The sequence below is a fragment of the Pan troglodytes genome, chromosome 2 (genome assembly GCF_028858775.2).
Source record: "Pan troglodytes isolate AG18354 chromosome 2, NHGRI_mPanTro3-v2.0_pri, whole genome shotgun sequence".
In the NCBI taxonomy this organism is placed as follows: domain Eukaryota; kingdom Metazoa; phylum Chordata; class Mammalia; order Primates; family Hominidae; genus Pan; species Pan troglodytes.
In genome coordinates, this window is record NC_086015.1 from 18,357,079 (window position 1) to 18,382,887 (window position 25,809).

Here is a 25,809-nt window from a genome sequence, read left to right on the forward strand (position 1 = left end):
CTCCAGCATGGAGACTGTGGGTGACCGGGAGCAGGGAGATGCATTCTGCCCAAGAAAGGAAAGGAAGAGAATGGTGCCCTTCTCAAATGATGCATTGGAGGGGGCCAGGCTAAGAAGAGGGAAGAGCCGGCCAGGCAGAGAACACAGCAGATAGAAAGGCACGGTGGCTGGGAAGGATACAGCGTGATGGGAGGAAGGGGTCTTCCCATAGGGCTGAGTGCTAGTTCAAGGGCAGAACTGGGGTAAGGAAGTTGAGGCAGGGGCATGAGGAGCATCATATGTTGGAGCCACAGAAAAGTCTCCCACAGCTCCTCTTATTTGAGCCTCACGAACTAGATGCTTTCATTGTTCCCATCTTACAGATAAGTAAACTGAAGCTTAGGAAATTTGAGTCTCTTGCCCAGAGCAACGCAGCCCAAAAGTAGTACTGCTGGGATTAGAACCATGTCTGTTGGGCTTAAACTGCTCCTTCAAACACACTTCTTTCCTGCCTTGCATGCCCCCTGCCGACTTTCCTCGCTTTCCAGTTTGGCTCAGCCTGAGATGCCAGCCTGAAGATGCTCCTGGCCGGTGTGGAAAACCACAGAACCTTCAAGAACAGGGCGGCAGCAGGGGCACACTGCATACTCAGGCCTCTGCAGGGCTGTCTCCGGGCGAGGAAGGGGAGGGTCAGGGCCCTAAGGCCTGTGGTGGCAGGAAAGGGGGGAATTAAGGGGAAGCCAGTTCCAGGTGGGGTGAAGACAAATTGACACCCAACAGAACAATGGGCTACTTGGACAGGAAGTGAGCACCCCAGCCTCGGAGGTATAGTATGAAGGGGACAGACAGGGAGGCAGGAGATCTATACGTCTTGGTCCCAACCAAATCTGCACACCCGAGTTTCCAGGAGCCCCACCTCTCCTGGGAAAAACCATTCCTAGCCACCTGCCACTGAGGTCAGCTCCAGGAAGTGTCAAGGCCTGCCTGGGGGATCTGTTGCCTTCCAGGGGTTCCTCCTCAGACGTTTCCAGCCCCTTGAAAACAGCACCCAAACAGAACCTGAAGAAAAAGTGCTCACATGTGCGGGACTGCTCTGTGGGATCCTGTCTCTCCCCTGAGCACAGACACAGGAGCACAGAGAGGGGGAGTGAGTAACCAGGCGTCACATAGCACAGTCCAGGTGGGCCTCCTGGAGAACGGATGTGACCAGGCTCACCCTCAGGGTGAGACCTCTCGCTTGGGTCAGAGGGTCCTTGACGTTGCCCTAATCAGGAATGAGAGTGTTTGTTTTCAGCCAAATATTTCCCTGACCGCAGACGAGACGGGATGCGACTGCACATTCCAGAGTCCTGGCAGCTTAAGAAACCATGCTGTGGGGCCTGCCTGGTCCCCTTGCCTCCTCCTGGGGGCCTGGTGCCCACCCCCCAGGCCCTGGGGTCTGGCTGCCAGCTTGGATGAGAACCTTGTTTGTAGCAGAAGGTGTTGGCAACACCCTAACACCTCTTCTCTCCTCATCCTTCTGGACCCCCCAGATCTCAGCCCCATGGATGCTAATCTGGCTTGTCGAGGTTTCACCAGACCCCGGGAGATGAGCATCCTAGGCAGGGAGACAGCATGTACTGTCATGTGGCCCAGAGGCATGACAACGGTGTGGCCTCCCTGGAGAAGGCGTGTGTGCTCTGTGGCTGGAGCGTGAGTCTCCTGCCCAGCAGGGGTGGGGATGAGAGAGGACAGGTATGGCCAGCTTGCAGAAGGCCCAGAGCACAAAGAATCTGGGGTCTTGGAGCAATAGGGGGCCATGGAAGTTGAACAGGGGAGTGCCAGGGTTAGAAATGTGTTCCAGGAATTTCCCTCCAGTGGACATCAGTGGCCAATTGAGTGGACAGGCAAATGCGTGGGCACCAGAAGGCTGGGGAGTAGGCTGAAGCAGGGACAGCCAAAGCGGGGTGCAGAGGGTGGGACAGGATGAGAGGAAAAGGCAGAGTCAGGTCATCAGCTAGCCGTGAGACTGATAGATGTGGATATTAGGGTCCTTGTTTACAGAAGAGGAAACTGAGGCTTAAAAGGATGAGAAGCGATTTGCCCAGCTGCCTGGGGAGCAGTGGAGCTGGCATCATGGACTCTGATTCCACTGCCATTTCTCTCTACTGTATCCACGTTGGTGGAGTTCACAGCCTTGACCACCTGTGGTCAGGATTTCTGAGGTAAGTCACATTCCCCACCCAGGGCCCTGGTCAGAGGCAGCGTGTCCCGACCCCGGCCCTGCTCAAGGCCCTGGCTCCTGCCAGAACTGTAGTAAGCCCACTCCCCTATACAGTCAATTTCTTCCTCTCCACTCCTTGGTGATTCCTGGTGAACTCCTACTGATCCCTTGATAGCCAACTGAAAACCACCTCCTCATGGTTGCCCTCCAGACGACTGCAGACAGAATCAGTCTCTCCTCCAGACCCTGGAGTAGTTAGTTATTTGAGTGTCCCATCACCTGGGAAGGCCTTGCGGGCAGAGGGCTTGTATCGTCCCTGCCTTCTCAGGACTCAGAACAGGGCCAGGTATACAGTAGATACTCCATACCTATTGATTACAACGAGCGAATGCATGAACAACTCGATGCTCACGCCCCAGCACAGATGATCAAAGATAGGTTTTGAAGCCAGGCGGCCCCGGCCAACTCCTGTCTCTGTCTCTGGCCAGCTGGGTGGCCCTGGGGCTTCAGCTGCCTGAACCTCAGTTTCCTTTTCTGTAGACCGTTGGCAACTGTCCTGAGCATGCAGCCTGAAAAGCAAATTCAGTAACAGACATAGCCCAGCAGAGCACTTGAGAGCATGGTCCCTGAAGCCAGCTGGCCTGGGTTCAAATCCTGACTCTGCCATTGACCAGCTGTGTGGCTCTGGGCAAGTTACGTGACTGCTCTGGGCCTCAGTTTCCCCATCTGTAAAATGGAGGATAGTAGTGCCAGTCTCATGGGGTTATTTTGAGAGTGAAATGAGGAAATGCAGGTAAAATGCTTACAACAGGATGTGGCAAGTAGGAAGTGCCGGACACACACTCGTGAACATAAAATGCCTAACACACGGTGTGCACTTGAGCAGGGTGAATCCGACTCCATCTCCTCTCACCTTCCCTCCTGCAGCCCAGGGAGAGTGCTGTAGGGGCCCTGTGCAGAAGCAGGGGGGCTCTGATTAGCTGTCATAGCCAAGGCCCCTCTCTGCAGAAACATCAGTGGGTCAAACACTGCAGGCCCTGCTGTTTCTCCAAGTAGAAACCCCACACAGATGTGGAATTAACCACCCACGTCAACATGAATGGCACTCATTTCAGAGCCTTCCGTGGAGGGGGAAAATATCAAGCAAGTCCTGCTGAGAGAGGATTTCAACTCAACGACTGCAGCCTCTGAGCTTGCTCTAGAAGCGCCTTTTTAATGAGCTTCTTTTATTTATTTATTTGTTATTTTATTTTATTTAATTAATTTATTTATTTTGAGACGGAATCTCGCTCTGTTGCCCAGGCTGGAGTGCAGTGGCATGATCTCCGCTCACTGCAAGCTCCGCCTCCTGGGTTCACGCCATTCTCCTGCCTCAGCCTCGTGAGTAGCTGGGACTACAGGCGCCCACCGCCACGCCCGGCTAAATTTTTGTATTTTTAGTAGAGACGGGGTTTCACCGTATTAGCCAGGATGGTCTTGATTTCCTGACCTCGTGATCCACCCGCCTTGGCCTCCCAAATTTTGGGATTACAGGCTTGAGCCACTGTGCCCGGCCTGATGAGCTTCTTTTAAGTCTCAAATCAAGTGTTCTCTTCCACTTGGCAAGGTGAGTATTGCTGTGAGCATGATTATTTTAGTTACAGCATTTTCTGGGCTCTAAGTATAGGTGATGCACCCAAATTATGTTACTTAGTCCCTTTAGCCCAGTGATGAGAAAGTATCATTCCCAGTTGAGGGAGGGGGACACTGAGGCTCAGAGAGGTTGCCAACCAAGCCCAACGTCACACAGCATGGAAGCAGAGTCAGGATTTGAACTTATGTGAGTCTGATGCCAAAGGCAGTGATCTGAAACACCGGTCTCAGCACTGGCTACACATTGGAATCAACAGGGGAGCTTTGAGCAGTCCTGATGGCTAGGTGGAGTCCCAGAGGGGCTGATCCTGAGCTGCTCCCCAGGAGATTGCACCCAGCAGCCAGATTGGCAGGTCAGGTCCAGGAGACAGAGACACCATATCCCGGGGAGACACATCCAATCAGAAAGAGATAATCCACAGAGCTCTAAACCTTGCCCTTCCCCAAGGATGGAGGGACCATCTGTGTCTTGTGAACTGAACAAGCCCCTACCCCTACCTTGGTGTCAGTTAATTAGTACAAACCCCAACCCCAGCCAAATCCAAGGTCAGCACCCACTGCTCTAACACACTCTGCTGCCTTGCACCGTGACCCTCCTGTTCTGGAGGTGAGGATGCCCAGGCACAGAGACATGGAAGCACCTGCCCAAGGTCACACAGCTTTGAAGCACTCAGCCTCAGGCTTCTTCGACCCCGGCCTCCTTGCAGTGAGGGGTGAAGGTGATGAGCAGGGTCATGGAGGCACAGCTGGAGAAGCAGGTGGTGTTTAGCAAAGATCACAGCAGCCCTGGGGACCTGAGACTTGGTCCTCTGGACTCTGAGGAAGCAGATGGTAGGTTTGGGGGCCCAGAGGCAGCATCAAGTCCCTTAGCAGGGCAAGTCACGGGGGACAGGGGGCCATGTCCAGGGAAAACATGTGCAAATGAGAGAGATGCAATCATGAACCTCTAAACCTTGCCCCGCTCAAGGATGGAGTGACCATCTGTGCCTTGGTAAGCAGCTACCCTGGGTCCCCACACCCTAGTGCCAATTTAAAGACCCAGACCTCAGCCAAATGCAGACTCTGAATTTCTGGAAAGCTCCAACGGTCAGCAAGGAGACAGCAGGTCTTGGGATAGAATTTCTCCAGGAGCCCCTTCTGACCCCCCTGACCATCGTCTAGGCTGGAGACTCACCACATCCTCCCCATGTGTCCTGGGCCCCCGCTTCCTCTTAGGGCTCAGCAGAGGCCGGGGCTTTCCCAGTTTCTCTTCTCTTATTAGCAGTGGGATCATTGCTTCAAACAGAATCTTTGGAATTTGCTTTATCCAGACTTTGACTCAGGCCCATTTATTTTGACATTCCAATGAAATGTTCTGAGCCTGCATCTTGCCTGTAGGGACAATGTTTTCCTTCTCTAAAAGTTCCTCTCAAATCCAAACACCAGTCCACATTCCCTGAGGCTGGTGGATTCCACATCCTCCGAAAGATGCTCCGTTCTAATTCTAGTTCTGCTACCTCCCAGCAGAGTGGCCTTGGGCTGGTTACCAACTTCTCTGAGTCTCAGTTTCCTCATCTGTAAAATAGACCCCTAGCTCATACTCATAAACAGGCCACCAAAATTAAATGAGATAATGGCATGACGATCTTTGAGGCATGCGGGAGGCATTCGGTCATGGAAGCTTAATTGCAATAAGAGGGGAACTGCGAGCCACCCAAGGTCCTGCAGACTCTGGGATCCACATCCCCTGTGGCCTGCAGCTCTGACCCCAAATCATTCATTGTTCAGTTGCCAGTGATTGATCCCAAGTGGCCGTGCTATGACACAAATACCTATGCACTCTCTCTCTACACCCAGGCCAAAGTACACATTGGCTTTAATAATTAATATAACGAGCCTGAGCCCTGGCCAAGAGACCCATTGGGTGCCAGCACCTCTCACACCCACCTCTAAAGCTCTCATGCTCCATCCACACTGCCGCTGCGCTCATCTAGACCCCCACTGGTGCTCATTCCCTCACTCCCCACCCCACCCCTTGCCCTGCCTCCAGGGTCAGCCCCTCCAATGGATTCTCTGCCCAGCTGGAGCCATAGAGGTTGTTTTAAAGCACTGTAGTCATCTGGCTACCACCCTCCATGGCTCCCCATTCCCCTCATATTAGTCTCTGGAAGCGTTTTGTGACCTGGCCACAGCCAACCTCTCCATCACCCCTGGGCTCCGCTATACGTTCTTCCTGCCCTGCACCTCTTGCAGCTTCCCAAATATGCCAAATTCTCTCTTGCCTCTGAACCTCTGCACAAGCTGTTCCTTCTTTCTACCAGATACCCTTTCCCCAATTTCCCCTGCTGACTAACTCTTGTTCCTCCTTCAGCTCAAGTGCCTGGGGCCTTGAGTCTTTTCTGTGTAGGTCTTCATAGGTGACGTGGGCTTCCTCACAACATGGTGGCTGGATTCTAAACATGAGCATCCCAAGAGAATTGGATGGAAGGGGTATTGCCTTTATGACATAGCCACTCAGCATTGTCCTGCCATTGTCACAGGCCCACCCAAATTCCAGAAAAGAGAATATGTGGCCTCACCTCTCAGAGACGGGTGTGAGTGTCACCACAAGAAGAATGGGATGGGAGCTGTTGTGGCCATCTTTGGAAAATATAAAATGTCACTGAGGGGGAAGGTACATGTAAGAACTATGTAAGTACTGTGGCCGGGGACATTCAGTACGAGGGCAAATGTCCCTGATCCTCACTGTCTTAACAGCTAGCCCTTTGGTAGACAGCATGGCCCCAAATCAGTCAGGAAAGCTTAGCTGTGTCAGTCCTGTCTGCAAGTTCATGAAGCATTGGGGAAGATTTCTGTCAGTAATGGGAGCATTTACCATTTAACATGTTTTGAATTTTAAAGCTCCAAGTGTTGGTGATCTTGAAAATTCCTCGGTGGGCCTGAAAAAGTGAAATAGGCCACAGATAACTCCTAAGAGGTTTGGGGAAGGAAGGCCAGGGACTTTTCCAAGTATGCCTGGCCCACTAAGGGTCACGTCCCCCAAAAATTATCCGGAGAAAAGGATATGCCTGGCACCCATTCCCTCAACCACAGGAAAGGCCTGGAATATTCTGGGGAGATGTTCCAAAGGGATCTGGTGTGTGCACATTCCGTGCAGAGGTTGTGGAACAGAATCGTAGGGCGGGGGTGAAGGTGCTGGCGTGGGCAGAACCCAACCCTAATTTCCTCTCTTCTTGTTTTTTACCCTAGGCTCTGCCTCCTTTTTCCTCTTGCCAGTTGGAGCCAAATCATTCAGATTTCCAGATTGTGAGGAATCCTTCAGCCCCCGTGGTATAGCCACTGACACACTATCCAGCTGCCACAGTTGTGGGTGTTGAACCCTACCCTTACCCTTAGGCCTTCGGTGGAACCACGTGGATCTCCCCGGGGCCTCCAGGAGGAGAAACGTGCTCTGTCTCCTTGGCCAGGAAAGGTGAAGCTGTGTGACCTAGAACACACACTCCTGACCTCTCTGAGCCACTCCTAGTAGCAGGCTGTGAGCTGCTTGTCTCACTACGTAGCTAGGAAATAACAGCATGAAAGTGCCTCAGAAAGGAACTACCAGTGGCTGTACAGTTACTACACATCGTTAGTAATAACGGCACTCCCCTCCCAAGATGACAGCAGAAAGGGATTCAGCAGCAGAAGGCACAGCTCTTTTGCTTCTGGGTGCCAGCAAACCCTTCATTGAGCACATATTGAGCATCTGCTGTATATCAGGACCTGGGCAGCACCATGGACACAATAATGCACTCGGCGTGCACAGCCCCGGCCCTCAAAGGCCCCCCATGTTGGCTGTTCCAGAAACACAGGAGCTGGGGAGGTGGCATCAAAGCAGAGACCTAAAAGATACTGAAGAATTAGCCAAATGGAAAAGACAGGGTGATTTCCTGATAGAGGAACTGCATATGCAAGGGCCCAGGGTCCAGGGAGCAGGGGGCTCCTGGGGAAAGACCAGCCATTCTGATGGCTGGAGCGTAGAGCCTCAGCACCCATGCAGAGCTTGAGGGGGATTAAATAGTAAGCGAATAAAGAAAGAAAATGCACAGAGTGTTAGGAAGTGGTGAGAGCTACAGAGAATCATAAAGAGACGGGCGTAGGGATGGGGGTGGGTAGGAATGGGGGTGAGTAAGGATGGGACAGGGAGAGGGATGAGGTGGGTGTAGGGATGGCACAGAGGGTGAGGCTGCCATTTCAAATAGCAGGGAGGCTGCACTCACACGAGGACATTTGTGCAGAGGTCAAAGAAGTGAGGGAGTGAGCCCCGTGGGCATTTGGGGGAAGAGCATTCCCCGCAGGGGAAGCAAGAGCAAAGGCCATGGGCCATGCACTCCACACCTGAGGGGAGCTGGGGGGCGGGGGAGGGCCAGTGTGGCGGAGTGAGCCAGCAGGACAGAGGCGGAAGGAGAGGCGTGGGAATGTCGGGAGTCAGACCACTCAGTCTACTGTGGGGACCTGGGCTTCCATCCCAAATGAAAGGCAGCCACGGGGCTGCTCGCCAAGGCAGGGACGAGGGTAGATGTGGGTTTAACAGGATCCCTCTGGGGCCTGTGAGGAGAGGCTGAATGGGTAAGGGAGGAAGGAGCAAGGGAGGAGGCAAGAGAGATGACGCTGGCTGGACCACGTGGTAGCAGTGGCCATGGTGAAGAGTGACTGGCTTCTGAACATATTTTGAAAGCAGAGCCACCAGAAACCGGAGCAAGAGAGGGGAGGGGAGGAGATGGGAGGGAAGAGAGGAGGGAAGGTGATGGGGGGAGGGGAGGAGAGGGGAGAGGAGGGGGGAGGGGACAATGGTGACTCCAGGGCACGCATACTTCTCTGTCCTCTCGCACTGCGTGACAGACATAATTAACACAGACCTTTTTCCCATTGAGACCAGATTAGTTCTTGGAATCCTCCTCAACCCAGACCTACAAGGCGTCACTCCCACTCATCAGGATTGGATGTCCAATGAGGCCAGGAGGCAAAAAGGGTTCACACAGGAATACGCACCATCATTTGTGGGCATCTACCATGTGCTTGGCGCTAACTAGTTGCTTTTCCAATTCTCTCATTTCAAGGAGAGACAAACTCTGGGATTGGCAGTAGCATCCTTAACAGATGACACCAGGGCTCTAGCGGTCCACACAGAACTCCCCAGCTAAGACGTTTAGAGCTAGGATTCAAATGCAGTGATCACTTATTCCAGTGCCAGCCCCAGCTCCCCATGGGAGACCCCCTCCTCACTCTGCTGAGGCCTCACCCACCACACCTGGGCCTCCTGGCCATGCCAGGACTCCACATTCCAACAGGCTGGGTAGAGGCGGTTGTGGGCAGAGCATGCCTGGAGGCTGAGAACCGCACCTTCCAGCCCCGGTGCCATCCTGGGGCAGGGTGGCGCAGAGGGGCATGAGCGCCTGTGCCAGGAGCCAATGCTGGCTGCGGAGGGGCCCCACCCCACCTGGGGGCTGCCAGCCCGCCTGCCGGCCAAGGTCCTCACCAGTGCCTTCTCTCCTCTAGCACACCCATCAGCTCAGCATGAAGACTTGCTAAGGAAAAGGTACAGCTGGGAACGCGAAGCTGTCCATGCCTGGAGATGACTCCAGCATCCAGGAGGTGGGGCTGGCCTCTTACCTGGGTACACTGTCTCCATGGGAGCATCCTCCACGCAGTTAGAGTGGGCTGTTGATGTGTCTGTATGGACTGTGAAGGTAACTAAATGCCTGGGACTTAGAAGGCTCCACGGGCAGGCTCCAGAGGCCAGCCAGCATGAGCTCAGGTCCAGCTCTGCCACTTACTTGCTGTGCCATCTCAGGCCGGTTACATTACCCCTCTGGCCGTCTTTCCTGGTAAAAGAGGGCTGGTAATAGCATCCACCTCATAAGGCTCTGCAAGTACTGGGGGCAGGGGTAACTCTCATGAAACAGTTAGCACAGTAAGTGCTGAGGAAGGTTAACCATTATTACCATTATGGGCATTCATCCCCGAGTTCTCAAGATTGACATGGACTTGAGCAAGCACCCAGGAAATCCGTAGGAAGCACAGTGAGGGCCAAGCTCCTTGGGGTGGTAGTTGAAGGATGAGGGGGCAAAGAAGACTAGAGGAGAGAGGAAGGAGGAGCTGAGTGTAAGCCCCTGCCAGCCACTGCTTTGCTGTGTGACCTTGAGCAAATCCATTGCCCTCTCTGGACCTCCATGTCCCCGTCGTTTACATTTGGGACATGCACAAAGGCCCTCTAAGCTCTGCATCTGTTTTTTGGTACCTGCCATGAGCAGGTAGAGCAACTTAATTAAATTAATTTGAATTAATTTTAAAAATTTTTAAATTTTTATTTTAATAAAATAAAAAAGATTCGGAGTGGGCTTGAGTCCCCCAGGGCCTCCCAGTTTCTTGGAGGGGGGCTCACTTTCCAAGGAAGGTAATTGGGTCATACTGGCTATGTGTTTTTTCCTGTGCACAGCCCTTCTAGCCCCCCTTCCCCACCAGACTGTGACCTCCTGGGGGTGGCCATGCTTGCTCCCAGTGCTCTGTGAAGCTCGGGCTCAGGCCTCCTTAATGCCAGGCCAACTCTTCCTCCTCCTGCCAGACTCATCTGGGCTCCACCTCCTCCAGGAAGCCTTCCTAGACCCAGGCTGAGTTATCTGAGTGGGCCTTCTCATGGGAGGGGGTCTGGTTTGGGGTCTGTCTTCCTTCCAGGTACCCAGAACAGGAACCACACTGGCCTGGCATCTGGAGTGAACAAGGGGATGTTGCCCAGCAGATGTTTGTTTAATGGACAGGTCCTGAAGTGCCCACAGGAGCTTGAGAAGAAATCCAGGAAGCCTGGTCAGCCTCAGCTCAGCCCCACCTGACTGGGACCTCTGGCAAGTGACCAACCCTGCCGAGCCTCCCTCCTGCCACCTGTTGGATAGGGACTCTCAGCGCTGTGGTGAGGATTAAGCGAGTCAGGAGACTCAGAGCCTGGCACAGCCCTAAAGACAACAGACTCACCTGGGAGAGAGTTCATCCCCTGCAGATGCTGTCCTGGCCAGCCACCTGGCCCGGGAGTTCACCTCGGCTCCCCTCCGCCACTTGCTGTTCTGACCTTTTAGCAAACAGCAAGCAGGTCTCTGGCTCTGAACTCTCCCAGGTAACAGCATCTACAGAAAATGTGAGAACTGTGTCCTGTCTTTATTATCTTTGTTTTCATGGTACCTTCTGTTTATAGCAGCCTCTTCTCAGATATGACGTGGTGTTTCCTTTTTTAAATATGCTGACCTAAGCTGGGCATGGTGTCTTGTGCCTACAGTCCCAGCTACTTGGGAGGCTGAGGCAGGAAGATGGTTTGAGCCCTGGAAGTTGAGACTACAATTAGCTAAGACTGCGCACTGCACTTCAGCCGGGGCGATAGAGCGAGACCCTGTCTCTAAAAAGATAAATGAACAGGCTGGGTGCAGTGGCTCATACCTGGAATCCCAGTGCTTTAAGAGGCCAAAGCAGGAGGATCGTTGAGCCCAGGAGGTCAAGGTTACAGTGAGCTATGATCGCACCAAAGTACTCCAGCCTGGATGACAGAGCAAGACCCTGTGGCTAAAATAAATAAGCGAATAAATCAGCTGACCTAGCCCATAGCATCAGGTAGCAGAAGAGCTAAGCACAAGGACTCTGAGACCACGTGAGCCAGATTCAAATGCCAGCTGTGCCTCTTCATTGCTGTATGCCCTCAGGTGGGTCTCCTTGCCTCACTTTCCCCACCTGTACAGTGTAAGGATCGCAGCAGGACCCCTGTCTTGCCTGAGGGCTATTGTGAAGGTTGATGTGTGCAAAGTTCCTACACCTGGGCTTAGGGCACAGTCAGGGTTCCCTACTTCTGTGAAGACGTTTTACAAAGTGAGCTGACACAAGCGAGCCTGGTGACTTGCAGACACCACAGCCTGCGAAATGCCAGCCCAGTCCACCCCTTCTGCCTGCCCTGCCCCAGGAGGCCTGCTGCTACCTGCCTACCTCCCTGGCAAGCCCCCGGCAGCACTGCTGTAATCCCCAGGCTGGGTAAACACATGATTAGGTTTCTCAGCTTTTGTCCTGTTACTCGGAGCAATTCTCAGGCCCTGAGCACTCCTCCCACCAGCATCACCCCACACCCTGACTCCCAAAGCCCTAGGCCCCGGGACCAACTCAGCCCCTAGCCCATGCCTCAGTTTCCTCATCTGTGAAATGGGCAATGATACCTGCGTGTCATTCATGAATAGGCATAATGCTGTTCTTACCTCACGACCCATGGTGAGAAATGGGGCTGCTGTCATCATGCATACTCACCATTCTAGTGTCGCAGGTGTTGTTCACCTGTTGACTGAGACCTTTACTGAGGGCCCCGAGGGATGCCACTGTGCCTTCACCAGCCTGCCCATTCCCACCTCTCAGCCTCTTCCTCAGCTGGGACCCTCCCGGGAAAGCCCTTCCACTATCGGCTCATCTTTCCCGGCCTCTGAACATCCCACAATGTGGAACCCAGGGGCCATTAATTGCCACCTGGAGCATGGGTTAGGGCGAGGAGGGAGAGGGGTTAGGGCGAGGAGGGAGAGAGCAGAGGCCACTCAGATCTGGAGTACCAATGATGTGGCCTTGGGAAGGCCACTTAACCCTGTGTGCCTCTGTTTCTGCATCTATAAAATGGGAACAGTAACCTCTGCTCCTCATGAGGTTATGGTGGTGATTTTATAAGCCACGTACCCGGCACATGGCCAGACTCCCGTGGCTATGCCCACTGGGTGAGAAGGAAACGGGGAGGAAACCCTGCCTCCATGAGGTGGCTTCTGGCACTGTATTTGGCCTTATTACATAGGGAAAAAAGTTTACCTCATTTGCACTGTCCGATCTGACCTCCCTGGGGAGATGCCCAGCACTTCTCCATAGCACCCCCATTCATTCTGCCTCCACAGTGGCCAGTGCACAGCTCCCAGACCCCCTATCTGAGCAGCTCCTCCCCTGCTCGAAGCCTCTGATGAGTCCTTATTGCCCTCAGCCACTCCCCTACTGCCTCAGCTGGTGTCCCGGCCAGGCCCGGTGACAAGTGATTCCCCATAAGTGCCTCATGCTCTTCCGGTTTGGCCAGCAGCCCAGAAGCCTCTTGGGCCAGCCCCACCCCACGACCTGCTGAAATCTTATTTGTACTTCAAAGCCTCAGGCATGCCACCCTCCTGGACAGAGCTGGAGACCTGGGATCAGCCAGGCCTGCGTTTATATCACTGCCCACCACTCACTTGCTGCCTGGTCTAGGCTAAGTTGCCTTGCCTCTCTTAGCCTCAGTTTTCTGATCTGCAAAACAGGTTCCTGCTGGAGATTAAGGATGATGTAATTTATTGGATGGTTCCAATGCTCTAGACATGCAGCCAGACATATTACCAGCAGGATTCATTTTCTCTTCCCAACTGTTCTGTGACCTGGGGCACAACCAGCATTCGGAAGCAATGACGTCATGTATACTCATTCATCTAGTCCTCAAAGCAACGCCACAGGAGAAGGACTGGGATTACCCCCACTTTATATATGGAGAAACTGAGGCACAGGATGGTGAAGTGAGCAGCCCGAGGCCACACCCTAATACATGACAGGGCTAGGATTCACTCCAGGCAGCCCCGCCCCTGTACCCTAGCACTCAGCCATTGTGTGACAGGATCTCTGAACATCCCCATTTTAGATGGTGGAACTGAGATCCAGAGGGAAAAATGACTCCCCCAAATCTGCACAGCTGGGACCCAGCAGAGCCCAACACACAGCAGGTGCTCTGGAAACATTTTCCTAATCCTACTTCTCAGACCTGGGGAAGTAGGGTGGTTCCTAGCTGACACTGTCCCTCCATTACCCTTTCCTCACCCCAGGGGTCCTCCTGGGTCCAAGCCGGACATGGTGGGCAGGGAGGAGTGCTCGGTAGGCTGAGGCTGCTTCAGCTGCTGCCTCCAGCTGCCCCAGGTTGGGGCCCTGTGCCTGCTGTCTGGGGACGTGGCTGCTGGGCTCCCTGGTGCTCCCCACCCCCACATTCCAATCTACGCATCCCCACCCCCGTGTCTACCTGTGTGCAGTTGATTCTGTTCTCTCCACTTTTGTCCCTGACTGTATCTGACTCCTAGACTTCTCTCTCTCCCTGCCCCCTCTCTCTCCTTCTCTTTTCTACTCCATCTTGTCTCTGCCTGCTGTCTCTGTGGGGTATCCACTCTCTGTCTGGGTTCCTCTCTGTCACTGTCTCTCATCATCTCTGAGATATGGGACACATATCCATGGTTCTTTGCCACAGACATTTGGGGCTCTCAAAAGTGAGAACGTGCAGCTGGAAATGCCTCAGAGACCACCTTGTTCCACCAATGGGCAGTCAAAGCCAGATGTGCCTTAAGACTTGCCTGAGATCACTCGGCAGGTGAGAGAGGGTAAGAAATTTCCCCACCCCACGGATTCAGCCAGAGGTGTGCCGCCCACGGGGTCCAGGCTCTGCAGCCCCTCCTCCTCCTACCCAGCTCCGAGACTGCTGGGGCCTCCACACAGCAGCCCACCCAAGGCTGGCGGGTGAGGGCCAAGGGCTCTGTCTGGTGAAGAACAAACTCTGAGGAAGTTTTAGGGCAGAAGAGAACAAGTGGACCATTCCGGAGGAAGTTGTAAGGGGGGTAGATACTACACATGTGCCTCAGTTCCTCCACCTGTCTCTCTGCATCCATGATTTTCCATCCCTTGTAGGGCCATGGCTGGGGAAGGACAGTGGGACCATCCTCAGGGCCCTCCGGAAGTGGTCTGCCTGCTGGCGTCGACAAGCACCAGTTTGGGGGACATGTCACCCTCCTGTCCTCAGTCACAATCAACTTCTCACTGGGCCCTCTCCCCAGCCCAAAACCCAACCCTTCTATGGAGTCCTCCAGGCTCAGCTCAAGAGCCTTTCTTTCAGGAAGGTTCAGTGTGCCCCACCCACAGCGAGAATGTCCCCCTCCCTGGCTGCCTCACTTGTTGTCTCTCTAGGCTCTCCTGCCTTCTCTCTCTCTCTCTCTCTCCCCCTGTCTCTCTGGCTCTCTCCCTTTGCCACCTGCCCCCACACCTCCACACCTCCACACCCTGACACCAGTCCCGCTTCCCTTGCTGTCGGCGTTCATCCTGGAGTCATGTGACATACTCCCCCCCCCCCCCCGCCCCTAAACTCTGTTTCCTGACCTCAATGCCAGTCCCTCTGCAGGGCACTGCCCCCTCCATGTCCCATGGAATCCCACACCCCCATGCAAGGGGTCCTCACTGGACAGAAGAGAACGCCGGGGCTCAGACAGAGCAGGCAACCTGCCTGAGGTCACACAGCCCAAGTGGCGGCAGCACCGATGTCAACACCCAAGCTGTCCGACCCGATTCCCAGGCTCTCAAATAGACCTGCCGTCTCTCCAGCTGGGGTAGGGCCTCTGTTCAGCCCAAATCCCCTCACCATGGGGTCTTTCTGAAACAGATAAACCACAGGGGTGGAGTGGGGGCCTTGACACTCAGCAACACCCCGAGGAGGCTTCCCCTCAGGGCCTGGGCAGCCTGAGCCCTGAGCCGTTTCTGAGGGTGACCTGAATTGGCTCTTCCTGCCCGGTCTGTGTTTGTGTCAAGCTGGTGCCTGAGCGACGTGAGGGTGGGCAGGCTCCCCTGGCAGCAGCTGCCCCTGCCAGGATGGGCAGGGCCTGTGCAGGCACCAAGGATTGATGGTCTTTGCAGGGTGGGCAGCCGGGGCAGGCTGCGGAAATTCTGGGAGAAGCAGCTGCCTCACCCTGGGGAGTGGGAGGGAGGAGGAGAGAGGAGGGTGGCAGAGACAGCAGGAGGAGGGGTTTTCCTCGGGCTGTCCTTGCAGTGACATGCCTGCATGTCTGGGGCATGAGCTGACTGCCCAACTATGTCCACAGCCACCTACCAGGGCCCGCCCACCTTGGGGACAGGGCCGGCAGCCGGCAGCTTCAGGCTCCAAGATGCTCACCAGTGGCTTTGTAGCCTTCTCTCTGCCTAGGAACCCAGGAGGAAAGACACAGCCCCACTTCCTATAGCTAGGTGAGGGTCTAGGCACCTCCCAAAGCACATCCCACAAGGGAGGAAAGAGGTGCGGAGGGAGCAGAGTGGCCTAGGGTCACACAGCCAGTACCCTCTCTGTGATGACAGCTTGTCTGCTGCCCCATTCTAGCTCCTAATTCTCAGTCATTCTCAGCCCCCCAGAGCCCTGTGTAGCATTTGCCCCTAAACAGATGTCCAGTGCATGCTTGTTGAATGAGCGAATGAATAAAAACAGACAAAGCTGGGACAGAGGCACCTCAATGCCCTGAACAGTGTTCCAGCCTTCCTCTGGGCAGGTATGGTGATGATCCCCGTGTCACCAGTCAGGAAACTGAGGCTTAGAGTCTTAGAGTAGCATCCAGCTCAGGACTCTCCTATTTGGCGTCCCGGCAGGAGGTGTCTTACGGAGCCAGTGTCCACCGTGTGGCCTGCATGCGGTGTCCCCAAGCTACCTCTAGGGTGAAATGAGGTCATGGACGGATTTGGGGCTGGGAGTGGTTTCTGACCAATGGGCCACCTGCCCAGTGGATGCCAGGTCAAGCCCCCCTTCTTGGCCACCCCCTGAGGACTGAGGTGGCCCCAGGGCTAGGCCAACTGAATGTCTCTTCCCCTTTTTGATCATATTATTGAATATAAAGGAGCCTGGGAACCACATCCTTTGGAGGTCAACAGAGTTTTTTATGCCCTTAAGAAGCTGGCTGACCCCACACAGGCTCCTTAACCTCTCTGAGCCCCAGTTTTCCCACCCGTAACACAGGACCCCAAATCATGCCACCTGGATCAGAGGGAGTCAGACATAGGAACAACAAAAGGAGTTGCAGCCTTGCATGAAATACTACACAGCAGTGAGAATGCATGAATGGCAGCTACACATGCTGGCATCATGAGCCTCAGAAACACGACGGAAGGAGAAAAGGCAAGTTCCAGAAGAAGGCATTCAGTGTGATCCACTTTACATGAAGATTTAAAAAACACATATTTGGTATATATTATTTGTCAATACATTCATATGTATTAATAGTAAAAGAATAAAAATATACTTGAACAAGAAGCATCAAGTTCCAGACAGTGGTTAGCTTTGGTGAAGACACGGAGGCATAGGTAGGTGTATGTTTTTGTTTTTGTTTTGAGACAGAGTCTCACTCTGTCGCCCAGGCCGGAGTGCAGTGGCACAATCTCAGCTCCCTGCAACCTCCGTCTCCCGGGTTCAAGAGATTCCCATGCCTCAGCCTCCCAAGTAGCTGAGATTACAGGTGCCTGCGACCACACCTGGCTAATTTTTGTATTTTTAGTAGAGATGGGGTTTCACCATGTTGGCCAGGCTGGTCTCAAACCCCTGACCTCAGGTGATCCGCCACCTCGGCCTCCCAAAGTGCTGGGATTGCAGGCATGAGACACCACTCCCAGCCTGGTAGGTCTATGTTCAACCCATCCAAGATAAAGGTTTGTTAAAATTTGACCTGTTCAGCATCAGTAGTCCTCCTCTCTCCAGCTGTCCAGCTGAGAGATAATGGGGATAAGTGCTGTTTTGGAGGTGTATTTTGACAGGACTTGCTTAGGGGTTGCATGTGCCTTCAGGCAACTACTTAACCTTGCCAAGCCTCAGTTTCCTCATCTGTGAAGTGGGGAAACAATCCCTGCATGGAGTGTTGAGAGGATTCAAGGCAGTCATGCATACACATAAAGCCCTCTGTGCAGTGCCTGGTGCACTGAGACACTCCTCCAGCAGTGGAAACAACTGAGGTCATCACTAACTTTCGAGGCAGACTTGGGGTGGGGGTCTGTGTGGCGAGCCTGAGACTTGGGGCCCCAGAGCTCATTAGCCCACTAGTAAGCCAGGCCTCTGTAGCTACCCCCGTGGAAAGAGGTCAGGTCTGAAGACACTTCACTCCATAGCAATCCCTGCAAATCCCTTCCCGTGCAATTCACAGGCCCCACTAATCAGTCACATGGCTGACCTTGAACACGGAGGCTGACCCACACTTGAGTCCACCCACCCCCTCCCGCTGTTGTGAAGCCCTGGCCTGAGGAGGCGTCTGCTGCCCGGGGAGAAGAGAGGCCCATCCAGCACCAGAAGCCCGACATGTTTCTGGGAGCTGGGCTGAGAGCTGCCACACCTGCATCTGGGATCTGGGTGCCCACTTACAAGGGCTGAGAATAGGCCTGGCCCTGGCTTGGCCTGGCTCTGTGACCTTGACCGGTGCTTTGAGCTGTGACCCTTGTTTCCTCAGCTGCTAAATGGGTGTATGATGGGCCCGCAGCAGTAAGATGATGTGTGGAAATTGCTTGGCTGGATGAAGCTACCTTTACTATTGGTATTTATCTCAAGGTCATCTCTAGGCCCTCTCCCAGACTCAGCATCATAACTTTAACCCCATGAGGTCAGAGGCCCTAACCCCCCATGTGACACTGTCCCCTACTTGCCTAAATTCTCCTGGACATCAAAACCAGCTCAAATGCCACCTCCTCCTGGGCCTTCCCTGATTCCTTCAGGGAAAGAATGTGTGTTTGACTCCCTCGGATCCAGCTTTCTCTGTTCTCTGAGGTCCTGCTGCCCTTCCGCCCAGCTTTCCTGGCACCTCTGGTTGTGAATTTGAGACTTGGCTGTGTGCAGTACTCTTGCTAAAGAGGCTGCTTCAGGGTTTGGTGGCTGCGTTCATCCTTGCATGGTGCATAGGGCTGTGTTCACTGAATGAATCCTCTGCATGGAGAGAGTTCTGGGCTTAACTGGAAACTCTATGAGGCCAGGCCTGCTTGCTTCACCACTGGATGCCCAAGGCCTGGCATGGTGCCTGGCATACAGGATGCCTGGAGAAAGGGCAAGGAGGCTAGAGGGCTGGTGAGGCTCTTTCCTGTTCTTTGCCATCTGATGCCTGTGTGCCTGCAAGCTGGGTCCTGGGTATTCTCACCTCCTGACAGCCACACCCTGTATAGGCCCCTCCCACACTAAAGGGGACTGACCTGTGTGACCCATAGGATATTGCAGAAATGATGGTATGTGACTTCCGAGGTTAAGTCATATAGGCATTGCAGCTTCTGCCCCACTCTCTGGAACCACTTCCTTTAGGGGAAGCCACGGGTCTGGCACCCTGTGCAGAGGAACTGAGTCCTCCCACCAACAGCTAGCACCGACTCCCAGTTTTGTGAGTGAGCTGCCTGGACAGCAGAGCCTCTGGCCCCAGGCAAGCCTCCCGATGGCAGCAGCCCCCTCTGACACCTTGACAGTGACCCATGAGAGACCACCCCACACCCCCAAGCAGAAACACCCAGCTAAGCCACTCCCAAACTCCTGACCACAGAATATAACAAAGAGTTATGGTTTTGAGTCTTTCTGTTTGGGGCAATTTGTTACACAGTGATAGGTAACTGATATGAAAAACCTGAGCTCCAACCATGTCCCTTGGGGCCAGCAGGATTTCAGGCAGAGGCTGCCCCAGGTTGCTAGAGGATGGCCAGCCAAGTAAAGATCACACACAGGGCCGCAGAGGCCTGATCCTCACCTCCCAGACAAAGGCAGGGAGGTGTAAGCCTGAGCCCTAGGCAGGGGAGAGAGTTCTCTGTTCCAGCCCCCAGCTGGGAACTTTGTGTTCCCAAGAGGCAGACATTGTTTGTCACTCTGGGGTGACGTGCATAGTGCTCCCTAAAGGCAGAGGAGAGACACTGGGCCTCCCCAGTGATTCATAGTGTTCAGAAAGGAGGGGTTGAGCATGTTCCTAATCAGAAGCTGCTGCAAGGCTGCCTGGTCACCATTTGTTCTGTTTCTGCATCTCGCCGTCAAACCTGATAAGCCAAGGCTTCCCCGAATGCAAGCACACCCAAGTAGGACCAGCACATCTTCTCTGCCAGGCCCCAGGCTGGGCACACAAAGGTGAACTGGCCATGATCTCCATCCTCTGGAAGATCAGCTCAGGCAACTAACATTGACTGAGCTCCTTCTGTATGCAGGTGCTAGGAGTAGCACCATACTACTCAGAACCCAGCCACTTCACTGTGGAACCATCATCGCCTGCTGGAACTGGTGCAGTAGGCTCCTCACAGGTCTTCCTGTTCCTGACCTTGCCCCGAGCCTTACAATCCATTCTGCAAATGGAGCTCAGCAGGGTCTCTACAAATGATAAATCAGATCATGTCTTGGCTGCTCGAAACCCTCCACTGACCTTGACATAAAAATGAAAACTTACCTTTAGAGTGGAGAGATCTGGGGGGTCACCACCTGACCAATCTGAAATCACTGGGACCACCTGACATTTGGGGCCTCTTGGTGGCATGAGATATAAGGAAGACACAGCCACACTTGGGCTCAACTTATTCAAGGCATTTCTCTTTATATAAAGTCAGGGAGGCAGAACCCATTAAAAGTCACTGTAAGGAAACCATCAGATACCACAACTGTCCTGGACTCTTCATTAGAGTCACAGTTGCCAAACACACCCCAAATAGCCCTCAGTGGGAGAATGGGTAAACTGTGCTTCATCTGCAGAGTGCCTACGGTTCAGCTCAAAAGGCTGCAGGACACACTCCACAATGTGGAGAAACGCTCACTTTGTCTGATTAAAAGAGGCCTTGGACACAGTGTACACACTGCATGTTCCATTTCCATGAAGTTCTAGGACAGCCTAAACCAATCTGTGCTGATAGAAATGAGGATCTGTGGGTGCCTCAGGCGGGGGTAGGGATTGCCTGGCAGGAGCCAGAAGGACCTTCTGGGAGGCTGGAAATGTTCTGTATCTTGATCTGGGTGATTACACATGTATAAATTCCTGAGCTGCACATTTAAGATTTGTTCCCTATATGTCTGGCACATCTCAATATTTTTAAAAGATAATCAAATAAATAAGCTTTTTAAAAAGTCTATGTCAGGGCCAGGTGCAGTGGTTCATTGGAGGCTGAGGCAGAAGGATCGCTTGAGCCCAGATCTTTTTTTTTTTTTTTTTTTTGAGACAGCGGTCTTGCTCTGTTGCCCAGGCTGGAGTGCAGTGGCACAGTCTCAGCTTCCTGCAACCCCCACCTCCTGGGCTCAAGTGAACCTCCCACCTCAGCCTCTCAAGTAGCTGAGGCTACAGGCATGCACCATCATGCCCGGCTAAATTTTGTATTTGTTGTAGAGACGTGGTTTCGTCATGTTGCCCAGGCTGGTCTTGAGCTCCTGGACTCAAGTGATCCACCTGTCTCTGCCTCTCACAGTGCTGGGATTATAGGCGTGAGCCGCTGCACCTGGCCCACAAACAATTTAAAAACAAAAAATTGGCTGGGCATGGTTGCTCACGCCTGTAATGCCAGCACTTTGCGGGGCCAAGGCGGGTGGATCACCTGAGGTCAGGAGTTTGAGACCAGCCTGGCCAACATGGTGAAACCCCGTCTCTACGAAAAATAGAAAAATTAGCCAGGCATGGTGGCAGGCACTGTAATCCTAGCTACTTAGGAGACTGAGACAGGAGAATCGCTTGAACCCCAGAGGTGGAGGTTGCAGTGAGCTGAGATTGTGCCAGTGCACTTCATTGTGGGCAACAGAGTGAGACTCTGTCTCAAAAAAAAAAAATTACCCAAGCATGATGGCGCACACCTGTAGCCCCAGCTTCCTAGGAGGCTAAGGTGGGAGGATGGCTTGAGTCTAGGAATGTGATGCTGCAGTGAGCTGTGATCGCAGCACTGCACTCCAGCCTGGGTGACAGAGTGAGACCCTATCTCAAAATAAAATAAATAAAATAAAAAGTCAATGTCAAGGATAATGAGTGGGAGACTGTCTGAGTTTAAAAGAATTTAAAGTGACATAGCAATCAAGTGCAACATGTAAATTTTCACTAGATCCTAGGAAAGAAATGAAGGGAGGGAATAAGCGAAGAAGGAAGGAAGGAAAGAAGGGAGGGACGGAGGAAGGAAGAGAGAAAGGAGGAAAGGAAGGAAGGAAGGGAGGGAGCAGGGGAGGAAGGAAGGAAGGAAATAAAGGAGGGAGGGAGGAAGGGAGGAAGGAAGGAAGGAAGTCCACCAGCTAACCCAGGTATCTGAAACATTTTGGGATTTGAATATGGGTTGACTATTAGGGAGGTATTTGAATTTGATTTTCTCTGGTAATAATGGTATTTTGCTTAGATGGAGGAACAACCTTGCCTTTAAAAGACACATGAACAATATGTAGAAGTAGGAGGCACGAAGTTTGCAAGTTACCTTCCAATGGCTCGGCAAAAAAAGGGCAATGCACCAAAATATGAACAGTGGTGGAACCTAGGTTGGTTGTATATGAGTGCTTATTCTATAGTCTTTAAATTTTTCTATATTTTAGGACATTTTTATTAAAAAGGGTTGAGGGTACAATGAATAAAATTTAAGGTCCCGGCTATGGCCTGTGAGGCTATGTCATCCAGCCCCTGCCTCCTCTGATCTCAGCCCCTTCAATCTCCCCCTTGTTCTCCCTGCCCCTGAAACCTCCCTACACACACAGGCACACATGCACACACAGGCACACAAATATACACACAGTCACGCATGCAGGCACGCACGCACATAACTTTCTCACCGGTCAACCCTGGAGCTGGGAGAAGTGGGGAAATGGATGCCTCCCCTGCACAAAGAGGAATCCCTCTTTTCTCCAGATGGGAAATCTTTCCCAAAAGGCCCCACGCAGACTTTCTCTTATGTCTCATTGGCCAGAACCTAGTCCCATGCCCACCACAGGCCTGTTGTTGGCCACAGAGAATGGGATGGCTGGTACTGCTGAACCAATACAGATAGGTCCCCTGTGGTGGTGCCTATTGCCCCTCCCCCTACATAAGAGTTCTCTTGGCCAAGAGGAAAGGGGGCAGCCACTGAAAGACAAGGCCAGGGGTGGACATAGTGCATTTCTGAAACTTGGAGATGGTGAGGCTCTTTTGCATCTGGGCCTTCCAGCATGTCTGGGGAACAGCTGGTGGCCTCAAACCCTATTCTCCAGATGGGGCAATAGAAAATCAGAGTGGTGGAATGACTTCCCACTCCTGGCTGGTCCAAGCCTCAAATCTCTGTAAGTGGAAAGTCTGCGAGGGCAGGATGGGCAGAACCTGGTGTGTGAGAGGTTCCGCTGGGTGGGGAGATACAGCAAGGCTTCACGGAGAGGGGTAGTGCTCGGTGCTTGGAGTGTGGAGGGGATTTCAGTGGAGGCTGGAGAAAGTGTCAGGTGGAGCACAGAGGGAGCAAGGACAAAGAGGGCAGAGCACCAAGCACATGTGGGCAAGAAGAAGGAGGAGGAGAGCTGGAAAGGAGGGTGGGGCCAGATCTGAAGGCCACCGGAGTGCTGGAAGAGAGACTGTTCTCTGTTTCACAGGCAATGAGGAGCTGCTGAAGATTATAGGGGTAAGGGCAGAAGCATCTTAGAAAAGCTGAGAGTACCAGAGGAGTGAGATGGAGACCAGGAGACCATGGAGGAGGCTGGTGCAGGGCTGTGGACACAGAGGGGAGACTCAGAGACAGCTCTGGAGGCTGAGGCTTGTGGGGCCATTTCTTTTGGGAGAAAGCCACCCAGGAAGGAAGTCCCTTTTGTCCCTGGCAACCCACATCAGCACTTCATAGCACAGATGGAAAGTTCTGCCTACCCTAAATCAAACGTGCAATATCTCAGTCTTAGATTCCCATGCCACTGGGCCAACATCCACTGAATGCAGTAAATGGGTGAAAGCCAAATCGTGGAAAGGTTAACAGCGTGGTCCTGGTGGACTTGGGAGCCAGAACACCCCTGCTGCACCCCGCCAGCTCTGTCCTGATGAGCTTTGTCCTCGGCCCCTGGAGCCCGTTCCCTGTCTGTGCAACTGGGACCTTAGCAGTCACAGTGACAGTGTCCACATATGCTGGGCCCTGGTCGGGCACGAGGTCTGCTCCAGGCTCTTTCCCCACACTGATCCAGGTGGACCATGGGAGGTCCACATGGCCCCGTGGCAGGGGGCGTGGAGACCACATTTTACAGAGGGAGGGTAGAGCCTGCACTTATGGAGCTGTCCGGAGGGTGACACGCATCAACACACGGCAAGCACAGCTTCAGTGTGAACTTTGCCCTGGAGAGGGGATGCAGAAAGTCCCCACAGAGCCTGAAGAAACAGCCATGGAGATCTTCAGGAAAGACCCTGGGAGGTAGAGAGGGGGTGGGGGAAGACGGACCGGGGAGGTTGGGAGACAGTCCTGTGAGCTGCCAACATGAGGCGGAGGTTGCGCAGGGGGCCTGTGGGAACAGCACTGCGGAAAGAGGGAAGAGCCTTCTCCCTGGCTCCAAGCTCTGGGGTGGCAATATCAGCGCTACTGCTATGCCTGGAAAGGACCACGCTGATGAACCCCTCCTCCCCTCCCCTCCACTCACCTGTGTGTGGTCTTGGGCAAGGCCCCCATGCCCACTAAGCCGTAGCTTTCCTGACAGAGGGGTCAGCCTGGCCCAGCTCTGAAGTCAGCTCCACCCCTGACCCAAGGCAATGACTGAGTTGTACAGGATCACAGGCCCTCTAACTCTCCCGGGCCATGGCTGGCATCTTCCATGGCACATTCTATGCTCACACACAGGTGCTTTTCCCACAAGATTCCAGGGAGCCACTGGGAGGTTGGCTGGTGCCCGCTCAAAGCATCAAGCTGTTCCTAGCCCCTAGCCCCGGGCCTGAGAGCCCACCCCTCAGCCTTTGCAGTGATCGTGCCCAAAAGGGCTGGAGGAAGGGGAGAGCCCTAAGGAACAGGTGCTGAGCCCTGTGAGTTGGGGTCCTGGCCAGGATGTCATTTCACAGAGAAGGCCCAAGCACCCAGGACATGGCCTAGTGGGACTCCCAGGAGCCACACTCTCATGACCATTCCCTTCCTGCCCCCTTGCTAGAAAAGACCACAGCAGGGAGCCCTGGCCCAGCTGTGGCCCTGAGCCTAGAACACAGAACAGGCCAGTTTTGCTGGCAGGGAGGTAGGACCCAAGTCAGGGCTAGGGTCTTGGGCTCCTATTAGGACAGTCTCCAAGGGTGGCAGGGGCCTGGGGGAGAGACTGAGTTGGGACTGACCACCTGGTGCCTTGAAGCCCTAAGAAGGAACAGGAAGAGGCCAGGCGTGGCGACTCATGCCTATAATCCCAGCATTGTGGGAGGCTGAGGCGGGAGGATCACCTGAGGTCAGGAGTTCGAGACCAGCCTAGCCAACATGATGAAACCTTGGTTCTATTAAAAATACAAAATAATTAGCTGGGTGTGGTGATGCATGCCTCTAATCCCAGCTACTCGGGAGGCTGAGGCAGGAGAATCTCTTGAACCCGGGAGGCAGAGGTTGCAGTGAGCCAAGATCGTGCCACTACACTCCAGCCTGGGTGACAGAGCCAGACTCCATCTCAAAAAAAGAGAAGCAGGAAAGCACCAAGAGATGGGAGGCCCCTAGACAACTCGAGAAGGTAGGGCTCAACCCTTTGTTGCACAAGGCTGTGAGCTCCTGATCCTTGGCGCTGTCTGCACAGACAGGCACCAACTCTGTGCCTCCTCTGGAGTCAGACGGCCAGGATTCCAGTCCTGCCTCTGACCCACTCCCAGGTAGATTATTTCCTTGTTGGCAAAGTGGGGCTAATAATAGCACGTCTCATTAGGCTATTGTGAGGATTAAATGAATTGATGGCCAACAAAGACAATATTGCTGCTACCATTACCCCCATCCCCTCCTTCCTCCTGCCTCCCCCCACCCCCCACCATGTAAGCCTTTCTCCACTTCCTTTTTCTTTCTAAAAAGAAACATAAAACTAGGCATCCACCTGGTCAGACATGGTTTTTGTTTATTTGTTTGTTTTGAGATGGAGTCTTGCTCTATCGCACAGGCTGGAGTGCAGTGGCGCGATCTCGGCTCACTGCAACCTCTGCCTCTCAGGTTCAAGCAATTCTCCTGCCTCAGCCTCCTGAGTAGCTGAGGTTACAGGTGCCTGCCAACACACCCGGCTAATTTTTGTATTTTAGTAGAGACAGGGTTTCACTACCTTGGTCAGGCTGGTCTTGAACTCCTGA

General features: G+C 53.6%; 1 long non-coding RNA gene across 2 annotated transcripts; it reads left to right on the top strand.

Annotated features, from left to right (window-relative positions):
* Window positions 1–6,332: 6,332 nt before the first annotated feature.
* On the top strand, window positions 6,333–10,968 carry LOC107970459 (uncharacterized). 2 transcript variants are annotated; one of them, XR_001713046.2, is made up of 4 exons: window positions 6,356–6,484; window positions 7,043–7,265; window positions 9,332–9,427; window positions 10,591–10,968. It is a non-coding gene; the product is annotated as an uncharacterized LOC107970459 (long non-coding RNA). The 2 variants fall into 2 exon arrangements; XR_001713045.3 differs by lacking the exons at window positions 9,332–9,427; window positions 10,591–10,968 and having other exon boundaries at window positions 6,333–6,484; window positions 7,043–7,878.
* The last annotated feature ends 14,841 nt before the right edge of the window (window positions 10,969–25,809 follow it).